Below are 24,123 nucleotides of genomic sequence, written 5' to 3' on the forward strand. Positions count from 1 at the left end.
CTCTGTGATTTAATAAGAAATAACCTGGGTACGGACTCATGTTTGTTATTTGAGCCTCCAAGAACTTTTATACCGTTTTCTACTGTTTTATCATGGACTTATTCATTGTCATGGACTATCCTGGTTCTAATGTTACGCTGTGCCAGGTCAGCACCCCCGTTCCATTCACTATCCTGAGAGAAGAGAACGACGCCCCTTGTCACCACACTTCACTTTTGCCAATTGGACCTGATGTAAATGTAAATGCAGATGAATTACATGTATGTATGCCTGCATGTCTCTATTTTCTATTTCAGGTAGAGATTCCAGTTGGGAGACCCATGATGGAGTACGAGGTCGTACTCAGCTTAAAGCAGTGGGGTATGTAGTGTACGGGAACTGTAATACCCGTCACTACCAAAGGTCACTTGGTGTGCTGTCGTCCCTCCTTAATTATGGAGAAGTTGTTGTATGTCAGTTTTATAAAATGTAATGTAATGCATGTATTTCCCTGTCATTGAAACTTGCATGTACAGGCCTGCTAATGGTGTCATTCTTACTTCTAGTCCATAGAGGGAGCTAGGGAGCCCTAGTTTATATAAGGGCCAGACAAGGAAGGGAAAGTCAGTGTAACCTGATCTAGTGTGGAGTGCAGAAGTCAGTCTAGACCACAGCTCAGAAGTTTCTAGAGCCTGAGGAAGTTTCCAGAAGCTGAGAGAGACAGAGGCAAAGATCAGGAAAGCAAGAGGTACTCAGAAAGACAGAGGAGGTACTGATTAAAGCTATAGCCAAGGATATAAAGCCAGAACTAGGTTAATGGGCCTTGGTGAAGATATGCTATATTCCAGGATCAGACAGAAATAGAGTGCTAGCTCCTGTGCTGCAAGTCCTGTGTTCAACACTCTGTAATTACCTTGCTGTAACTGAATTGCCTGCATCGACCGAATTGCAAAATCGACTGTATGCCAAGGAACTGCGATTCCAATATTGTCTCTGCTTGAAAACTACTAAAGTTGGAGTTCTGTTTTAATACTACGTTTCCTCAATTTATTCCTGCATCCGCAAACGGCGTGCCACCGTTTACTTGGCACTGGCGTCACGAACTATTTCTACCTATACCTGCCCTTGCAGAGAGTCAGCTGTACCAGGTTAGTGTATATTGCACTACATCACCCAGAAACACCTATTGCACACAACTTGAGTACGCTGCAATTAGGCGTTTGTAGACACTGCATGTGCTGCAAGCCCTGGCGGAGCAGAGGATGGGAAAGGTAGTGGCTCTGGCTGCAATAATTATTCAAAGTGGCAATCCTTTCACAGATGCTACCTAGGGAAAGGGCAGTGGTAGGAGGTTGCACCCTTTTTATCCCCTGAGGAACCCTCTAACATTGGGGCTCCTGCCTGATGGCAGCTGGGGGGCCCTTGGTGTTGTGGTTTTTGGTGTGAGTGCAGGGCAGGAGATGTGTAAGTGCTCTGGCCGCAACTGGTGTTGGAGTCAATAACCAGACCAGAGATAGAAAATAAACATCTCTCTTTACTGAAGTGTAGAATGGAAGTTGTAATACAATCCAACACTACCAACACAGAGTTCCAACAATATACAGTGTGAATCTCTCCAAATGGTTTTGTACGGATTTGAGCAAAGATGGGAATTATGGTACTCTTTCCCTCAATCTTCTCAAAGTCTTTCTCTGCAGAACCAATGGCTGGCAAAATTACTTCACACCTGAGGCATATGGGTTTTAAGATATGACTGGGCAAGTCGTGTTTAAGTGTGAAGGGTGTCTTATGTTAGCCTCACTGCAGTAAAGCTTAATAGCTTTGATCAACAAATACCTTTCTTTCTGACGCCAATGCAGATTTCGAAACCTCCTTGCCTCATTCTCTCTTTCTTTCTTGAATACTGTAGAAATGGTGAGATCTTTCTCTTAGTAGATAATCTTCAGAGAAGGTGATTGTCTGTAAGTTTGGTCCAGTCCTGTGATGCTTCCTCATGCTTGTAACTCCAAACTAGAACTCATTAGACTGAGCTAGGGACGGATCCAGGATCCACCTGGAAACTTCCTACAGGGGTTTGTGTCAGTGTTGGTTAACTCCATCACTTCCATCCATAACCATACTGGGAATTTACATGGCATTCCATCACAATAAATGGCATGAAATAACATGACAAACATTAAACAACAAACAAACAAGCTTTGAGGTACTCCACATGTGACACATTGCAATGTTAGCACACAATATATCCCCAATTAACCCTCCAGACATTCGTTCATAAAAAAGGGGGTTAGAGGTCAGCTGTAACCAATGACCAGTAGAAGACCTTGATCCCTTAAAGAGGACCGGTCAGCATTCCTGGCATGTTTACTTACAGGAATTAACAATTCTGGAGGATCTTTTCTTAGAGCTTTGAATTGTGATATTACGCTGTTATCCTCCCTAGAAAGTTTTAAACAAATTGACAACTAGGTGTTACCAGTTGTGGGTGCCCCCATATCTATGGACTTTTGTGATTGGGCCATATAAAATAAACTGCTCTAACTGCTATACCTAGACCTTAAATGACCAGCAAAGATTTTGGGGCTTATTTAGATTTAAAAATGGTTCAAGGATGGACATTCACTTAGATATGACTGTTCTCTTTAAAAAAAAAAAAAAAGCACAGCTGACCTGTCCATAGGTTTATTGCAGTTTTGCAACTTCAAATGAGTCAACCAGGGATAAGTGGGGTACTCTTTTTGGAAGAAAGCAGCCATGTTCTCCTAACCCCCGTACAACACCTTTAGGGCTCATGCACACGACCGTATTTTCTTTCTGTGACCATTCAGTTTTTTTTGCAGACCATTTGCGTAACCATTAATTTCAATAGGTTCACCAAAAAAAATGGAAGTTACTCCGTGTGTATTCCGTTTCCATATGTGCGTTACTCAAATAATAGAACATGTCCTATTATTATCCGCATAATGGAAAAGGATAGGACTGTTCTACTAGAGGCCAGATGTTCCGTTCCGCAAAATACTGAATGCACACGGACGTCATCCATATTTTTTGCGGATACAGTCGTGTGCATGAGCCCTTAAGATCACATAGGACCTTATCCTTGTACAAACATCTATAAAACCATACGATGCACTTTTCGTGGCTAAAGATATGTATATTATATTGCACATAAAACATAATGCTGGAAAATTGCTTTGTAATTGAGTTTTTCACAAAAAAAAGGGATGGCGCAGACCCCACAATCCCAGTACTCAGAGCTTGGCAGAAAGGAACACATGTCACAAGCCAGGTCAGCAAGACATCTCAAGGTGAATGGCCTGCATCACTTTCACAACCTTTTCTTTCATGGTACATCAAAGGAAATTATAGAAACATTTTATGGTTCTCTGAATACTACATACTTAGCTTGTCATATGTTGGCGAGGATTCATTCCTGACTCATTCTTGGTGAGTGTACGCTATTGGACCACTTGACCTGTAGGGTTTAGTACAACTAAGGCAGGTGGTTCAAATCTAGGAAACTCCAATATGAAATATGACAAGCCACTTTCTGAGTGCATGAGTTATTAGTGCATGAGATGTTGGTCAGCACTGGGTTAAAGGACTTGACTTTGTGCCAGATGCACTCTTGTTCTCCTCAGATTCATGTGACCTGGAAGATGGGACCTGCATGACTCACAGGTGTAACAGAGCCAGTGAAGTCCAAGGAATGAGTCTCTGTTCAGATTTTGGCTAGGGACCCTCAGCTCTCCCTCCCCCTCTGCCAAGCACCACGGGGTCATTAAACCCATTTTCCGCTTGGCTGACTCGATGTCTTCAGTTTCCACTTAATGTGAAATAGCTTTTCTGTAATCTGACCCTCAGACTTCAGCATGTGCCAGTTGTGCTCCATGCTCCCTGGATCCTCAGATAATAGGCAGAACACAGTTACAGAGTTACACACGCCAAAGCGGAAACAAAGTAGTATATATTGCATGTCTCAGGGGAGCCTGTAAAGCCCAGCAGTTATTTCAGCGAGTGGTCCTCAAGAGTTATCCCTTCGAAGAGACAGAAGATCACGCTCTCCTTGCAAATCATCAAAGATGACTATATGATGGAAATATGAGGCCTGTCACCACACTATTTTATCACTCTGGTGGGCCAAATAAATTTCATTTGTATCTGTAGAGTAACTAATCCACTTATGTGGCCTCTATAAAATCACGTCAAAGGGAAAATACAATATTTCTAGATAATTGCAATTTTTATTACACAAAACATAAGAAAAATCTACACAAACCCACCTCCAACGAAAAGGCCTACCCATCATTTTATATTCCAGACAAAAATGAAGCCATCTCCCTGTACACTAATATCACATACAGAGTCAGACCCTTTATCTTTTATGGACTCTGGCAGCCTTGCCTTTTAGAAGTTGACCAGGGTAGTCTTATGTCTATGTTGAGCATATTCAAATAGACTGTTATATACTAATTGTGAGTTAATAGAGAGCCAGCTAGTCCATCCATTAGGCAGATGGCATTATCATTTAAATGGTGGATTTGTAAAAATGTACTTCTCCAGTGGTGGCGCTGTAGGGAAATTAAACACTTCACGCTAGGTTCCCCAATAGTGATGAGCACCCTTCATCAGCTAAGGTCTGTTTACACATATCAGTTAAAGTTAGTAAGATATATGGCCCTAATTTATCAAGATCGTTGTGTGCTACGCCAGTCTTGATGGGCACAAGACTTGTCATAAGTTAAGGTGTCATTAACTATGCTGAAATATGCCTAAATTAGGCATATTTCAGCTGCAGATGCGCCGCTATCTGCGACGTCACCCTGCTCACGGTCTAAAATTGTGAACATGGCGCGGGCAGGGAAGGGGACGGGCCGGCAGTCTCCTCTCATTCACCATTTTCTATGCCTGTTTTAGGTGTAGAAAATGGTCTAAATGTAAGAGAAGGTGAATACAAGGCACTTACTAATGTATTGTGAATGTCCATATTGCTTCCTTAGCTGCCTTTATACATTTTTCCATCACATTGTACACTGCTCGTTTCCATGGTTACGACCACCCTGCAATCCATCAGTGTTGGTCGTGCTTACACATTATAGGAAAAAGCTCCAGCGTCTCTGGTGGCTGGGACTGTGGGAGCTCACGTAGGCTGGTGCTTTTTTCTATAATGTGCAAGGACAGCCACCACTGATGGATTGCAGGATGGTCGTAATCATTGAAACGAGAAGTGTATAACGTGATGGAAAAATGAATCAAGCCGGTAAAGGAAATAATATGGACAATCAAAATACATTAGTAAGTGGCTTGTATTAACTTCCTCTACATAATAAATGCTATTTGCTGAAGTGACTCAACCCCTTTAAGGGGAACCTGTCATCAACTTTATGCTGCCCGTACTAATGGCAGAATAAAGTAGAGACAGGTGAGTTGATTTCAGCGGTCTGTCATTTATAGGTTAAAAGTAAGTGGTTGCTGAGAACCAGCATCACAATCATTGCAGACTGGGCCTGGAAAAGAGTCACGGCCTCCTGAGAAGAGTCCTGGTTACTCATAAATTCCTGCTCTCCTGCCCACCTTCTGATGATTGACAGTCTTTCTTCTACCTAGTTTTCTCCCTTTCTCTATAGTAAAGAACTGTACAAAAAAGATGGTTTGCATCTTTCTCTCAAAGGAACAAATGTACTTAGTGAACAACTCCAAGAATTTGCGAAAGAGTATTTAAACTAGGAAGGGGGGGCAAAAGAGTGAAAATAAAAGAGTCCAATTGCCCCCCGAAACAATGCCAGAACAGGTCAGAAGCACAGAGGTTAAGAAATGATAAGCTCAGAGTCCTGTCTACAAATGCTCGCAGTTTAGGTAAAAAAATCAATGAACTTGGGTCAATAATGGCATCTGAGAATGTAGATTTAGTGGCTGTTACGGAGACATGGTTTAATGAAAGAAATGACTGGGACATAACCATACCAGGGTACTCTTTATACAGAAGAGACAGAGAAGGCAAGAAAGGAGGAGGAGTGGCCCTGTATGTGAAAGATAGCATTAAATCTAACCTAATACAAGTTGGTGAGGCCAACATAGAATCAGTTTGGGTTACGTTGCAGTTTGCTAACCATGCAGTAACTCGTGTAGGTGTGATATATAGACCACCTGGTCAAGTTAAAGAACTAAATGATCTACTAGTTGAAGAAATAGCTAAAATGACAATGAAAGGAGAAGTTATCATTATGGGAGATTTCAATCTTCCAGATATAAACTGGAAAACCAAAATAGCAAGTTCTACCAGGAGTACAGATATTCTAAATTCCCTACTGGGGTTATCTCTACAACAAGTGGTTGAGGAGCCAACCCGGAGGGAGGCCATTTTGGATTTGGTATTCACAAACGGAGATTCGGTATATGATGTCATTGTAGGCGAAACCTTGGGATCTAGTGATCACCAGTCAGTGTGGTTTAATATAAGAACTGTGAAAGAGTCCCACCACACAAAAACAAAAGTTTTAGATTTTAGAAAAACAGACTTTTCAAAAATGAAATTAGTCATAAATGAGTCCTTATCAGACTGGAACGGATTACATGGAGTCCAGGAGAAATGGGACTACTTAAAAGGTGCATTATTGAAGGCAACAGAAAATTGCATTAGACTTGTCAGTAAAAGCAAAAAAAGGAGGAGACCAATGTGGTACTCAGCAGAAGTGGCCCAAATCATTAAAAATAAAAAGCTAGCATTTTGTAATTATAAAAAAACCCAGAGCAATGAAGATAAGGAAATCTACAAGATTAGGCAGAGAGAGGCCAAGCAAGTTATAAGAACTTCTAAAGCGCAGGCAGAAGAAAAACTAGCTCAGTCTATGAAAAAAGGGGATAAGACATTCTTCAGATATATAAATGAAAAAAGGAAATTAAAACAAGGAATAACTAAATTAAAAACAAAGGACGGAAGGTATGTAGAAGAGAATAAAGGGCTAGCCGACTGCCTTAATGAATACTTCTGTTCAGTTTTTACAAAAGAAAAAGGAGAAGGACCTCCACTAGAAAGAATGACTATTAAATCGTTTGATGCATGTATCTTTACAGAGGAAGATGTTCTAAGTTTGCTGTCTAAGGTGAAGACAGATAAGTCACAGGGGCCTGATGAGATACACCCAAAATTATTAAAAGAGCTTAGTGGTGAGCTGGCAAAACCGTTAACAGATTTATTTAACCAATCATTAGTAACAGGAGTCGTCCCGGAAGATTGGAAATTGGCAAATGTCGTGCCCATTCACAAGAAAGGTAGTAGGGAAGAATCGAGCAACTATAGACCAGTGAGTCTGACATCAATAGTAGGCAAATTAATGGAAACCCTATTAAAGGATAGGATTGTGGAACATCTAAAATCCCATGGATTGCAAGATGAAAAACAACATGGGTTTACTTCAGGGAGATCATGTCAAACAAATCTTATAGATTTTTTTGACTGGGTGAATAAAATAATAGACGGTGGAGGTGCAGTAGACATCGCATATCTAGATTTTAGTAAGGCTTTTGACACTGTCCCACATAGAAGACTTATCAATAAACTGCAGTCATTGAGCATGGACTCCCATATTGTTGAGTGGATTAGGCAGTGGCTAAGTGACAGACAACAGAGGGTTGTAGTCAATGGAGAACATTCAAAACAAGGTAATGTTACCAGTGGGGTTCCACAGGGATCTGTACTGGGACCGATTTTGTTTAATATCTTCATAAGTGATATTGCAAAAGGCCTCGCTGGTAAGGTTTGTCTTTTTGCTGATGACACAAAGATATGTAACAGGGTTGATGTTCCTGGAGGGAAACGCCAAATGGAAAAGGATTTAGGAAAACTAGAAGAATGGTCAGAACTCTGGAAACTGAAATTTAATGTGGATAAGTGCAAGATAATGCACCTGGGGCGTAAAAACCCAAGGGCAGAATATAGAATATTTGACACAGTCCTGACCTCAGTATCTGGGGAAGGGAAGACAATGTAATAGAGCAGCACGAAATGCCAGCAGAATGCTTGGATGTATAGGGAGAGGTATAAGCAGTAGAAAGAGTGAAGTGCTTATGCCGCTGTACAGAACACTGGTGAGACCTCACTTGGAGTATTGTGCGCAGTACTGGAGGCCATATCTCCAGAAGGATATAGATACTCTAGAGAGAGTTCAGAGAAGAGCTACTAAACTAGTACATGGATTGCAGGATAAAACTTACCAGGAAAGGTTAAAGGACCTTAATATGTATAGCTTGGAAGAAAGAAGAGACAGAGGGGATATGATAGAAACTTTTAAATACATAAAGGGAATCAACTCGGTAAAGGAAGAGAGCATATTTAAAAGAAGAAAAACTACCACAAGAGGACACAGTTTTAAATTAGAGGGGCAAAGGTTTAAAAGTAATATAAGGAAGTATTACTTTACTGAGAGAGTAGTGGATGCATGGAATAGCCTTCCTGCAGAAGTGGTAGCTGCAAATACAGTGAAGGGGTTTAAGCATGCATGGGATAGGCATAAGGCCATCCTTCATATAAGATAGGGCCAGGGACTATCCATAGTATTCAGTATATTGGGCAGACTAGATGGGCCAAATGGTTCTTATCTGCCGACACATTCTATGTTTCTATGTTTCTATGTTTCTAACTGCCAATCAGCAGATGGGCGGGAGAGCAGGCAAATCTTTAACTTTTTAAGTACCTAAGCAATTTTAGCTTTTGCATCCCCACCTTCCAAAAGCAAAAAAATTTTTTACAGTTTCTGTTTACATACGAGGACTTATTTTTTGTGGGACAAGTTGTATTTTTTAATGGCACCATTTAATTTACCATAGCTTATACTGGAAAAACTTTGTGGGTTTAAATAAAAAAACAAACAAACGCAATTCTGCCATTTTTTGGGGTTTTGTATTGTGTCCAGTTGCGGGTACTTTAAATACCCTTCAGAGTATTTATTAACTCTTTGAAGTGAAGGGGGGACTGCTGAGTGGTTAATAACTACTGTGAATGGACTGCAGGTGCAGACATGTCTTCTACAAGACTGGGGATAATCTGCAGGTGATCCATTTAGATAATAATGCAGATACGCCTCGGTGCCAGGATCTCCTACATACAAATAACTGCCGTACACCTGTGCCCACAGCCTGCCCCGGCCGGACTGGACCCTCCATGCAAAGTAGAAAAGTTTACATTGTGCAGGTGCCACACTCTCACACAGGGATCCCCCAGCAACTCGTCCTCCACTATCTTTGGCTTCCCGAACAAACCTGTTCTGCTCCTGGCTGCAAGTGTGCACGTCGGCTCTCTGCAGGCTGCCCGGCCATACACAGGCTGGAGGTGGCTCACACCTGTGAGGTCCCTTCCCGGGCAGCGCTCCTCTGTTCACGCCAGTGCAGGTGCAGCGCTGATAACGTCGTGACAACACGTAAGCACGCAGTGTGATCCAAACGTGCTGCCAGGCCCTGCCTCCTGCCATTTACTTAAATTGACCATGCCTGAGCAGATCCGCCGTCCCGTCACCCTGTACAACAAAAAAGGAGGACTTCTGGCGGTCCGTCCTAGTCTTGTGGCGGACGGAGGACCAGAAGTCTAAAAACCAGACTGTCCAGCCTAAAACCGGACGTCTGGCCACTCTACATAGACATGCTCACATGCCTGCATGCAGGGCCGCTCAGGAGTGCTTAGGAGTAGGGTTGCCACCCAGCCGGTATCTCACCGGCCAAGACTGTAATTTAGTGGCCCTGTCGGTGCTGGTAATGTGGTAGATAACTGTATATTGGGTGGGTGTAGTGATATTTAAAGGGTGTGTGGGTTTTTATAGTGTTGTATTGTAAGACGTAGTGTTGATTGTGTTTACACAGTGCCGTAACTACAGGGGAAGCAGCTGCCTAGGAGCCTGAGTTGAGAAGGGGCCCATAAGCAGTGTCTTCTCTACTACAATTCTGGCTAGACCCGGCCCTCTCCAGATACAGTCACATTTGGGAGCCAGTGCCTGTCATATATGTACATACCAGAGTATGAAGGACCTTTGAGAAATAGTAATGGTAAGCTAAAGGACCTTTGATGATGTCATCATGTCACATAACCGCAAGTCCTTTAGCCTCCAAAAGACACCACTGAAGAAGGAGGAGAATGGAGAACCTGCAGCCTGTAAGTAAATAAATGTCTGTGTGTGTGTGTGTGTGTGTGTGTGTGTATCTGTGTCAACATCTGTTTAGCGCCAGTCTTAAAGGGGTTCTGCACTTTGTTGTAACTGATGATCTATCCTCTGGATAGATCATCAGCTTCTGATCGGCAGGGGTCCGACACCCGGGACCCCCGCCGATCAGCTGTTTGAGAAGGCAGCGGCGCTCCAGCAGCACCGCGGCCTTCTCACTGTTTACCGCTAGCCGAGTGACGTCACGACTAGTATCAACTGCATGGGCGGGGCTAAGCTCTGTTCACTTGAATGGAGCTTAGCTCAGCCCACGCTAGTTGATACTAGTCGTGACGTCACTGGGCCGGCGGTAAACAGTGAGAAGGCCGCGGCACTGCTGGAGCGCCGCTGCCTTCTCAAACAGCTGATAGGCGGAGGTCCCGGGTGTCGGACCCCCGCCGATCAGAAGCTGATGATCTATCCAGAGGATAGATCATCATTTACAACAAAGTGCAGAACCCCTTTAAATATCTGGATATGAGTAGTATATAAATATATATATATATATATATATATATATATACAGTACAGACCAAAGGTTGACTGTGGAGGCCAGGTCATCTGGCGCAGCAACCCATCACTCTCCTTCATGGTCAAATAGCCCTTACTTTCAAAGTTTTCCCAATTTTTCGGCTGACTGACTGACCTTCATTCCTTAAAGTAATGATGGCCACTCGTTTTTCTTTACTTAGCTGCTTTTTTCTTGCCATAATACAAATTCTAACAGTCTATTCAGTAGGACTATCAGCTGTGTATCCACCTGACTTCTCCTCAACGCCACTGATGGTCCCAACCCCATTTATAAGGCAAGAAATCCCACTTATTAAACCTGACAGGGCACACCTGTGAAGTGAAAACCATTTCAGGGCACTACCTCTTGAAGCTCATCAAGAGAATGCCAAGAGTGTGCAAAGCAGTAATCAAAGCTAAAGGTGGCTACTTTGAAGAACCTAGAATATGACATATTTTCAGTTGTTTCACACTTGTTTGTTATGTATATAATTCCACATGTGTTAATTCATAGTTTTGATGCTTTCATAGTCATGAAAATAAAGAAAACTCTTTGAATGAGAAGGTGTATCCAAACTTTTGGTCTGTACTGTATATAGGTGAAACAATCAGTATACAAATCATGTGACCACAATCCAACTGGTGGGTGTGGTTACCAAGGGGTATTGTCCCGGACATATGAGTGTAATTATGTCCGCACGACCCCCGGGACAATACCCCTTGGATAGGTGGTGGTCCTCGGGATTTGTTCCGGAGTGTGGGAGTGGGAGCCCTGTGATGGGTATTATCCCACCTGTCGGCGGCCTAATACTCAGCAATAGAGCTGGTTTTAGTGATTGGCAGTGTGGCCCCGTAGACTAAGGGTGGTTTTCCATTAACTAAGATGGCGCGTGTGTGCCTGAACCATACTGGGCATGCGCGGAATATTCAACACACCGAGGCTGCTTAGTGGTGTGGTAGCTGCGGAACGTACATGCGTTGGCAAGTGCCTATGACGCATGACGTCCGCTGCTGCATGAGCTTCCCTATTGGTGCTATTCTGAGCAGGCGCAGTGTGATATACACAACTGGATATATGCACATGGATTGTGCGCCTCACCCGATTGGTATGTCTGCGCTATCTTTTCTTTTGCTCCTCCCCCTGTATTTTAGATCATCACTTATCACATGACATGGTCAGTTTTTGTATCGGAATACTATATTTTTGTCACAAGACTAGTATAGTATGTATCACGATCGATATGTATGACCATGTCCTTACTTTATATTGTATTTTTTTCATTGTATTATTTTTTTTCATTGTATCATTTTGTAACACACCCACCGGATGGATTGTGGTCACATGATTTGTATACTGATTGTTTCACCTATATATATGTCACTATTTGTATGAGTTCTCTGCTTGAAAAAGGCTCTAGTACTGAGCCGAAACATTGCACTGCACGGGTGATTAAAGGAGTCATTTGTTCTTAATCTACTGGAGTGCCATTCATTTTCTGGACTATATATATATATATATATATATATATATATATATATATATATAAGCTGCATATTTGTATGCATACAATAACTGTATCTGAAAACTCTGTAGTGTACAATAAATATATTTTATTAGTATACTGCGTGTCGACTCTCAGTATGTACGCACAGCAGAATATTAAGAGGGAGGCAAAGTCAGACAGCCCCTGAGGATAGGTCGTCAATATCTGTAGCCCGGACAACCCCTTTGACTGAAATGCACTTGTGATGTCACCACATTTTACCAGTTGATACATATGTGTGATATCACAGTGTGCTACCTCGCTATAAACATGTGATATCAGAGAAGATGATTGCTAAATTTCCACCAAATTCCAAGCATTTAGGTTCAGTTTTGCTTGCGGATTTTAGCTATGACAGCCATCTACTGGAGCATAAAAGAAAAAAACTCTCCGCAATTGCGGAACGCACACGGGCGGTATCTGTGTCTTGCAGATCTGCAATTTGCAGACTGCAAAAACAGATATGGTCATCTGAATGAGCCTTAAGGCTGTGGCTACATGACGTTCGTGGCTGCAACACCCGTCTACAACTAAGGATCACTGTGTAGCAGTGCAGTCAGTGAAATGAATGTGGTCGGTGCGCAACTCGCAAGTTGCCACAAACCCTAGAATTGCAAAAAAACTAGCCGACTTGTAAGTCATGCTGCGTCCCCATTCAGTTTCATGGCTGTACTGCTACACAGCGATCTTTGGTTGTGCAATGGGTATTGCGTCTAAGATTTGCAGCGACCACCTGAGGAGCCGATGTAGAGGATAGGAGTGGTAGTGGGCCTGATAAAATGATGTGTCACGGTGTACTCCCTCAGGCCGTTGCTCCCTGGGGATCAGTGCAGTGGAGATATAATAGTGAAGAAGGAGGCCAGAGTAAAACATAACTAAGTGCAACGTAGAATCCTCTCTGGCACCAGAAAGGATGTGCAGGCAAGTTGGTTGGTGATAATTCAGCACTTAGATGATAGTGGCCTAGTGGTAGTTTGGTGAGTTAAGAAATTTGAGTTCAGTTTGTGTGTTAACCCTGCTACATCTGTACCCGGTCCCCGGCAGCCATGCAGGGATCTGGAGGGAAGCGGGTGCTGGGGACCGGGTAAGTATCGTCTATAGGAGGGGCCCGGCCATTGGCAGGAGGGGGGGTATTTCTAATATTGGATAACCCCTTTAAGTGGTAGAACAAGGAATGTGGGCAGCACCACTATCTTTATAGTACAAACGGAGTGCCAGCGGCTGAGTCGGCGATCCACCTCCAAATAATATAGAATAAATGAAATCCGCAGCACATCCAGATGTGCTGCGGATTTCATTTATTCTTCCCCTTTAAGTGGTAGCCATTTTGTCGCTAATCAGATAATGGTTGTGAGAAATATGGATTAATATTTACTGTCAGCCGTGTCCTCACACCCACCATTTTCTGAAAGATGGCAGAGGAAATCAAGCTCCACAGGGGGGCCCTGTTTCAAAGCCGCAGCCAGATAGCAGAAAACTCCTAGCAGGCCACATTTGGTTACATTTCACACCTCTAGTCAGACAGCACGGATCCTGCAGGAAAACCCCCAGCAGGAGGTATCAGCCCTTGCCAGGAGCAAGGATACCTCCCAGACATCTTGGCACCTGCATTTGATAAGGAATTATGAATCGCCTGGCCATCACAGGTGCAAACCGGATACATATTTGTGGCCACAATGAACATGCCCATGGTCTTTGTTTGAGGGTGGGATGCCAGGGAAGGGAGATATCCATATCTCCCCACAGAAACCCAATAGCGGCACCATGCTTGGACTCTAGTTGTAACCAGAACCCAGGCGGATCCGTTGGTCCCTGAACCATCTCCCTGTGACCTTCTGGACTGGAGCTATAAACCCTAAAGTGTTTTGTGGGTCATTTTGAGCCAGTCCAGCAGAGGGGGGGTGGACCCCTCCCAAAGGCCGGGAGGGGAGGGGTCGGCTACAGGTTAAAAGGCTTGTTAAAAGGTTAAAAGGCTTGTGCTCTGAAAGGGGGTCATATCGTGCAATGTGTTTGGAGGGACCTGCAACCGGCTGACATCACTGCCTCTGAAGTGAATACAGCTAAGAACTCATCACTACCCAAAGGACTCATATATCTGGTAAACTGACTTATTGTTCTGCTTAATCCTGTTGTTCCTATATGACCTGTATTTGTAACCTCAGACCACTGTATATATTCTCTGTGTATATTGTGTTATATCTAGTGTGCCCTTAAGGCGATTAAATATATAATTTAATCTTGTGCTATCTTGTATCTCGATCACGAATCCCCACGTCCATGTTTTGGCCTAGTTATAAGCTAACGCGGGTTGGTTTCACACCCTATATAATCCCGTTAGCGGACCGGGTTTATATCAAATGAGAAGCTGGTGGCAGATTTCCCAGGCTGAGGAGGCGCTGTATTCACAGCGGCAGTGAAAAGGCTCTCTCGGCTTGTTGCCTCTCTGTGCCCGTGTGGACAAGAGGTGTCTGTGAAAACTGTACCAGGCTGACCTTACCTGCTCCTCTGGAGGGCGTAACGTCACACTTTGGTAACAAGTTACCATACTGCGTCTCGTGAGCTCGACGTAGGTGACGTCAAGCGGGCACGAGGCGTGGTATTCGTCACAATGGTCTTAATAGCAACTGGGAATAACAAGTTATGGTTCTACAGCAAGGAGTTTCACCAGTTTCTTTATATGTATATTTAATAGACACACCTCAAAACTATATCCTATCATTCAATATCCTTCACTTTCCATTCTGGTGACTTTTGACATTGCATACTGGCAGGATAAGAAAGCAACAGAGTAGTCAGTTTTTCCAATTTAAAGCAGTAACACCATAAAAAGATTTGAACTAAGCTGGATTAGCCTCCATCGTACATTCTTCATCCTATGTTTTGCATTTTACAGTACATTTTATAGGCCCCAGTTTTGCCTAAGAAATCTGCACAATGTTTAAGAACAACGTCTAAACGAGGCTGTAATCTACTAGAGAAACCTGGCTGAACTCTCCAGCACTGCATGGGTTATTTCCAACCCAATAAAAGCACACTGTATAATATTGAATCGAAAGAATCAGCAAAAATAACAGAATAATAATAATAATATTCAACCTGAAAACCATTGGCAGAAGAAATACAGCAAGATGATCTTTGCTATTCCAAAAAGCTACACGGTGCCCCTGCCAGATCCATGTACCAAAGAAGATGGAGTCAACACGTCATGTTCGTGGGTAGAGCGTTGAAGCTGCATCTGTTTATAATTATGGACAGGGGGGTCTCAGATTTCTCCACAATAACAAACCTTACTCTTGAAAAACATTATTTTCCCTATTTTTCTATTATTGAGAATCTGTAACGCTTTCACCGCCAGGGAGTATTAGGTCCACAGATTTCCCCTTTGTGCAGAATACCTGGTTTATTCAGGGTTAATCTCAACCTCTGCCCTTCCCCCTTGAGTAAACATGCTCCACATAGAATAGAAATTCCTTATGAGAAAAAAAAAAAATATCCTGACACTTCTCTTCGAACACATTTCTGACCAGAAGGAAACACAGCACGAATAACCAGTGCCCCTTCTTTACCAGTATGTACTCGAGTACTCGTCACAGTCCTATAGATCCTTTACTTGGACTGATAATCAGGCCAATTATTGGGGATGAGCGCTTCTAGAAAGGCTCATCCTTGATAACTGGCCTGTGTAAAGCTGCCAGCGATCACCTGATGAAGGAGCAAAAGCTTGTTCATTGGGTGATCATGTCTTGGAGCTGGCCCCAAAAACCATCATTTCTGTGCAGTAGATCTTTCTGTGTAAACAGAAATCTGCTGCCCAGAATGTTTCTCTAGGGGGATGAGTGACCATCTCTATGGAGATGTTTAATCGCTGTAGAGATCACTAATCCTAATAAAGAAGAGATGATTGCTGCATCTAAGTGCAGCTCTCACCTCCTCTGACGATCAGGCACTTATCAGGAATGAACACTGGTCCGTATAAAAGGAACTTAATAATAAAACTGTAGCACAAATAGTTATTGTTCCTAATGTCCTTTAACAAGAACTGATCATCAGGTCAATTATTAGTCGAAAGGCTCGTTCCTGATAATTGGCCTGGGCAAAGGTGCCAGCAATCACCCGATGAGAAAGAAAAGGCTCTTCCATCAGGTGACTGTGTCTTGCAGCTGGTACCAAAATCATAATTTCTGTGCAGTAGATCTTAAAACCTACAGCCCAGAAACAACAAATCTCTACAGGGACATGTGACCGCCGCATTGATCGCTAGTTCCCATACAGAGGAGACGACTGCTGCATGTAAATCCTCTGACAGTCAGTCACTTATCATGAATGAATGGTTTGCTCTTGATAATTGCCTATAAAATCGGTCCATGTTAAAAGGCAGCAGTTCTTTTTTTGGCATGAGGAACTATGTTTGGTCTCCTGCTCACCCTACCTTCATTCAACCATATACTGCACTCCCCTTCTTCCTCCTCCCTTCTCCTCATATATATATATATATATATATATATATATACACACAAACACAGATAAAGCAGCAGCACAGTTAGATGGTGCGAATAGGGTGCAAATCCTCTGGGAAGGCAGGCATCTCTTCCACTGTATAATAAATCCAAAAAACAAGGCAGCACTCCGACTTCAGGTGAAAAGGTGATGACCCAATTTATTTCCCAGGCAACGTTTCGGCCCACTCAATGAGGCCTTTGTCAAGCAAAGCAATAGTGTCGCAAATGAGTATATATACCCAAAATACCAAGGTGCAAAGGAATCACATAATGCATATTAAGTGAATAATTGAACAATTGGACATACATCAAATAATCATATGATATCCAAGACTGTTACGGGTAATCAGGCTAAAACAGTGCATAAATATCCTAAAAACCATACAATTCATAATGTAAAGTCTCCATAATTATGGTGAATACATAATGATTATGACACATAATCAAGAAAATTGTGAGCCTGAGCATTAGTGCTAGTTGCACTAGTTGCAGCAACAGCTTGTGCTCCAGAGCTGCTGCTCCTTAAAGGGGTTATCCCATCATAATGATCACTGTTAAATCTGTTAATGATTTGACAGTGATCATTTTTGTAAATATACTTTATTAACAAATTCCCACCGATTAGGAGAAAATTCATCCCCACTTACCTTATTGTTGTGACTCGGTCTCCCCTGGTTACGACCACCGCTCTTCCGCAAGATCCCGATGGTCGCGCTTGCCCAGAAGACTTCTTCTTTTCTCCCGGCCGGGCCACTCGCTGTCCTGAACGCGCACGCTGCCGCGCATGCGCGACGGTGACTTCTTCCCGGCCAGAATAGTACAGAGCTGCGAACGCGCACGCCGGCTCTGTACTATACTGGCCAGAAATAAGTCACATTGCGCATGCGCGGCAGCGTGCGCGTTCAGTCCAGCGCGCGGCCCGGCCGGGAGAAGACTTCAATCAAGATGAAGCCCGCCCCCAGCCAGAATCCAGGAAGTGAACGCGCGGTGGCAGCAGGTAAGTATGAAACTGCTAAGTGGGATAACCCCTTTAACTATATTGAAAACTGTCTTTGGTCACCCAGCCTTTGTACAAGGTTATTCCCCTGATTCCTTCTCCTCTTTTCTGTATTTGCTACCATCTGTAGGTAAACCCATAATAAAATTTAAATGTATGTTCCACTGTGCCTACTTAAAGGGGTTGTCCAGTGCTTGTACTCTGGACAAGAAAAAGCACAGGCCTTTTTGGTGGTTGGGACCATGGGAGAGCACATAGGCACGCATGTGCAGTACCTCCTGTCCCGATCACCATGTATCTGTGCTGTAGCAGTGGCCATAATCCCTGGATACAAGCAGTGTATAATGCGATGGAAAAGTGAATCAAGCCAGCTCACCCCTGAGGAAGCCGGACTTTACCGGCGATACACGTGGGGCGTCACTTCTTTTACTCAGGCCCACCCGGATAGTCCTAAGCTTATACCGTTTATTCCATCCAGGTATCAGGTGCTCTGATGTCATATTATAATCTATTTCTTACTGCATTGTGGATTTTAAGTTGCATCTTTGCCTTAGTTCATTGGTTTTTACTATCTTGGACTCTATGCATTTGGTGGGAGCTGTGTTGGTGTCTGGTCTTATTTTGTACCAGCACATGGTATATTGTATACAATTTTTAATTATGTCTGTGTGTCTTTGTAGCTAATAACAAAATGTATACATTGCTTTAATATCTAGTGGATGTGCACTTTATTGAGGTTTTCTTGGGCTGCGTGACCTTTTCTTGGATATACATGAATCAAGCCAGCAAATGAGGCAATATGGACAATCACAATACATTAGTAAGTGTCTTGTATTAACTGTATCTACATGATAAATGCCATTTGCAGTGAGACAATTCCTTTAAGTACACAAGGTAAATGTACTGAGGTAGAATTGACTATATGACAACCCGTGTGTACCCTGGCAGCTCGGAATCCAAACTTTTTCTAATAGCATTTCCATTTATTTCAATGCAAGATGCAACCACCAGATTAAAATAACTTTAAAATGTAGGACAAGACGTGCCGTTTTTAATAATGAAGAGGCACCCTTAGGCACATTTCTACAAGAAGTTCAGAACATGTACCGTAATTGAAAATACACGTTCATTACCTAATATTCTACAGATAGTTATCTGCCAAAGCAATACTAATATTATATTTACGAAGAGCTGCCAATTTAATAATATATGTTTTTATAACTCCATTTTGGCGCACTGATAAGAGTGATAGTATTTTCTTTACATGCAGCATTCCCAGAGTAATATTTTATTTGATGCTCTGCTGGGTTTATGATAATATTAACGGGTGATTTTTTTACACTTTTGCCAAATTCCTGTTGAAAAAATACACAAAGACCAAAGATAAATATACAGACATTCATACTGGATTAAAAAAAAAAAGAAATAAATGGGAATTATATTAACCTACGCACATTTTATAATACAAAACGAGAAGACGCCCAACACCTCGATATGGGAACCATACAAACAGGACACACACAGAATGATATGCACCAAGAAAGGGTTACATAAGACACGCAAGCCAGTCTCTCTCCCAACAATCTTCTTCCTTCATTCTTTTGATGGGGGCCTATTGGAAGAAAAAGAATTTCTCCCACATGAGGGCACACATGCCAATAAAGTCCAGGGCTGTATATTTATATAACTTCCATCTTTATGGTGCCATTGAGAGTTATGTTTTATGAATCTGTAAACAAGTGTTGAAAAGGGGGAGTAGAACATGATCCGCACATTAAACAAGCTGTGCTGAACATGAATGGTTTTCTACAAATGTGACATCTACTCCTTTGGAGATCTGTAACAAGAGTTTAGAAAATGTGGAACTCATCACAGATTCAGAATACACAGTTACATGTACACGAAGCTTCTCCGACACAGGCTATAAAAACACATCTAGTTTATCTTGATTAAATATACATTTCCCAGGCCACAACGATGCTGGACGTTTGTGTCTGATCCCACAGACTGGACCAAGCTGTGAGAACCAGGAACAGAGTTTCATTTGGCCACACACATCAATGAATATATTTCAAAAGATCAGATTCTGTTTTGAGGCTGGGTCGGTATTCAATCTACAAGATCAATAAAAGTCATAGCTGGAAACCACATGAATTTTCAACCCCCCAAAAAATGCAAGTAAACATTAAGATGCACAAACGTGCAGATGTGGTCCAAAGTTAATGGTGAATTAATGGTGGGTATATATATATATATATATATATATATATATATATATATAGATAGATAGATAGATATATTATGACACAGTAAAAGGTCTGGTCTGGAGGGGAAGGTATTTTCCTCCCAGCATGTGCTGCTGGACTGATTGACAGCCAGGTGAGGTCAAGGACCGGGCTGGATCTTAGGTGCTAGTTCGGGATTTGCCGACACCTAACTGTCTTAAAAGCCAGTTGGACGGCAGCAGGGGGGGGGGAAGGCCTATGCCTGGATGAATGCTTGCGACCTGTTTGGGGAAAAACAGTTAGACTAAATCCTGGACTTAACCTTTGGCGTGGACCTGTTGGCAAAGTGTGAACACACGCCTGGACTTGGACTCTTTATGCAGAAACTGCAGCATGGTGTGAATGAACACCAGGACTTTCAACTAAGGTGAAGTTGGTTACTGAGCTGTTAAACCTGCTTGTGTGAATAAAACACTGCAGTTTGATCGAGATCTATTTTTGGTGCCTCTGTTCTGCGACCTCTCACCCTGCCTACCAGAGCGATTTCCCGCAAAATATATACATATATATATATATATATATATACACACTAGCAGAAGGACCCGCCTTCGCACGGGTATATTTCATCTATTTCATTTAATGTTTCTGTGTGTCGTTAAAAGATATAAACAGTATCCCCCATAACAGTGACCTCTACAGCACCCCGTCCCCTTAACAGTGAACTCCACATCCCCTCACCCCCTAACACTGACCCCCCCACAGTGCCCCGCCTCCTTAAAATTGGACCTCCACAACAGCCCATCCCATTAACTTTCACCTTCACAGCAGCCCGCCCCTTTAACAGTGTGTTTCACAGCACCCTGCCCCTTAACACTGACTTCCATAGGGGATCGTCCCCTTATCTGTGACCTCCACTGTTCCCTGCCTCCTTAACAGAGACCTTCACAGCACCGTCCCTTTAACAGTAACTGCCACAGTACCTTGTTCCCTTAACAGTGACCTCCACAGTACCCCACTCCCTTACAGTGACCTCTCCCTGCTGACTTAACAGTGACCTCCACAGCAGCTGCCCCTTTAATAGTGGCCCTTGACCTCTTAATAGTGACCTCCACAGCGCCATGCCCCTTTACGGCTAGGGCTACATGACGATATGTGTCGCGCGACATTTTGTCGTACAAACGACTTTTATAATGATAGGCTACGGTGTAGTACAGCGACATGCGACATGCTGCGACTGTGACACGACAGTCGCAAAAAATCCATCCAAGATGGATGCATGTAGCAGTGTATTTTTGCTCTATGCCCCCTTAACAGTGACCTCCACAGCGCCATGCCTCTTTAAGGCCAGGGCTACATGACGACATTTGTCATGCGACAGTTTTGTTGTTACAATGTTGCCCAACAATTTTTATAATGATAGGCTATAGTGTCGCACTGTGATGCGACATGCTGCGACTGCGACACAACAGTCGCAAAAAATCCATCCAAGATGGATGCATGTAGAAGCATAGTTGTGCCCTATGTGTCGTGCGACTTATTGTCGTCCTGTAGCCCTAGCCTAAAGCTAACCTACAGCAGTGAAGAAAAATGGCTGGGTTGTTATGGAAACCTGGAGTAAAACTGTTTGTACGTGGAGACTTAGGGCCTACAAGCTTCTACTGGCTGATAAGGGACATGTGACCGTGTGTATAGCAGTTGGGATTTGAAGAGAAAGACTTGCAGGATTGTATTGGCTAATGCAGGTCATATGTTGGGAATATCTCAGGAATGGTACGTCCTAAAGAGCTGGGACCTGGTCTAAAACCTTCCCGGACACCTGATGTACCTGTGTGCCAAATTTGTTGGAGATTGGTTTAGTCATTTGGTCGCGCATAAAGAACATACAGATGTCCAGATAGACAGACAGATGCCCAGACAGACAGACGTCCAGACAGACAGAAACTAATTTTTATATATATAAGTGATATATATACAGTGGGGAAAATAAGTTTTTGATACACTGGGGATTTTGCAAGTTTTTCCAACTACAAAGAATGGAGATGTCTGTAAATTTTATTGTAGGTACACGTCAACTGTGAGAGACAGAATCTAAAAAAAATCCTGAAAATCACATTGTATGATTTTTAAATAATTGATTAGCATTTTATTGCATGAAATAAGTATTTGATACAATAAAAAAACAGAACTTAATATTTGGTACAGAAACCTTTGTTTGCAATTACAGAGGTCAAATGTTTCCTGTAGTTCTTGACCAAGTCTGCACAAACTGCAGCAGGGATTTTGGCCCACTCCTCCATACAGATCTCCTCAGGATCTTTCAGGGATGTTGCTGGGCTACATTGAATTTCAGTTCCCTCCAAAGATTTTCGATTGGGTTCAGGCCTGCAGACTGGCTTTGACACTCCAGGACCTTTAAATGCTTCTCACAGAGCCACTCCTTAGTTGCCCTAGCTGTGTGTTTGGGGTCATTGTCATGCTGGAAGACCCAGCCACAACCCATCTTCAATGCTCTTGCGATGCATGGCCCCATCCATCCTCCCTTTAATGTGGTGGAGTCGTCCTGTCCCCTTTGCAGAAAAGCACCCCAAAGTATGATGTTTCCACCACCATGCTTCATGGTTGGGACATTTTTGGGACAGTGTTCTTGGGGTTGTACTAATCCTTCTTCCTCCAAACACTGCGAGTGGAGTTGATACCAAAAAGTTCTATTTTGGTATCATCTGACCACGTGACCTTCTCCCATACCTCCTCTGGATCATCCAGATAGTCATTGGCGAACTTCAAATGGGCCTGGACATGTGCTGGCGTGAGCAGGGGGACCTTGCGTGCCCTGCAGGTCTTTAATCAATGACAGTGTAGTGTGTTACTAATGGTAATCTTTGAGACTGTAATCCCAGCTTTCTTCAGGTCATTGACCAGGTCCTCCCATGTAGTTCTGGGCTGATTCCTGACCTTTCTCAGAATCATCCTTACCCCACGAGGCGAGATCTTGCAAGGAGCCCCTGACTGAGAAAGATTGACAGTCATCTTGTGTTTCTTCCAATTACATCAGATTTAGTTAGATAAAGAAAACCAAATCAAACAACTGAGTCATAAATATTAGATTTGGTTGTTTATCGACTTAGGAAAATGATCCAATACCACGTGTCTGTGAGCAGCAAACGTACAGTATGTGAACCTTTTACTTTTGGTATCTAGTGTGAGCCCCTTGTGCATCAATAACTGCAAATAAACATTTCTGGTGATAGTTTTTTAGTCCTGCACATTGGCTTGGAGGAATTTTATCTACTACTGTCCCTTCCAGGTTCCTGTGGATCATAAGTGTGACATTCCATCCACAGTCTTCTACCCCGTTGCAACCACTCACTGGCCTCAGTGCAGACAAGACTCCAAGCGGCACTTTGGCCACTAAGTCTCAGTGTTCACGTGCCACTTGGAGATACACTGAAGCCAGTGGAAGCTGCGGTGGTGCAACTATGGATGGGAAGTCACACTTTTGGTTAACAGGGGACCAGAAGGAACATAGGCAGGAGCCTCAGTGCTGTAATGGAGCAGCGTTGAGAGATGCTCTCTTGACTTTGGTTAAAATCTGTATTGTGGGTGTCAGAACCCCTTCAACTACAGAAAATGTTGATATGTATCTGCTTCTATATTCTTAATACTTTACTGTAATTGGTCAATGCAGTAAAAGTTTTTGTACTTTTTGTCACATTTCTAGTATTCATTAGATATTAGATTGAATTCTGGACTCATAGGTTTCGGCTCCCTATCCTGTAGTTAATGTTGTAATATGAAGAGGCACTAGCCTCTTTCCTCCAAGGCATATTACATTCTATTCTTCTCTAGTATCATGCTGAGCATTCATCGGCCATGGTTTTACATTCTATACCTTCCTACCCATTGAAGATATGTAGCCCAAAGCAACTCATTTTAAGAAGTCATAGTAGTGCTTGGAGGTAACTAGTGCAAACACAGGGAGAAAATACATCCAAACATACAGACTTGGAATCAAGCATCGGACCAGGTGATGAAAGGTAACCTTGATAATCACTGAGCCATCACATTGCTCCTAATTCATATAGTGCCAATTATCCAGAAGGTTTAGAAATCTTGACAAACCGATGAGGAACTGCTCTTCTCGTAGCTACCAGCCGGGCATGGGCAAAAACCCACAATGTCACT

This window comes from Bufo bufo, chromosome 6 (assembly GCF_905171765.1).
Source record: "Bufo bufo chromosome 6, aBufBuf1.1, whole genome shotgun sequence".
Taxonomy (NCBI): Eukaryota; Metazoa; Chordata; class Amphibia; order Anura; family Bufonidae; genus Bufo; species Bufo bufo.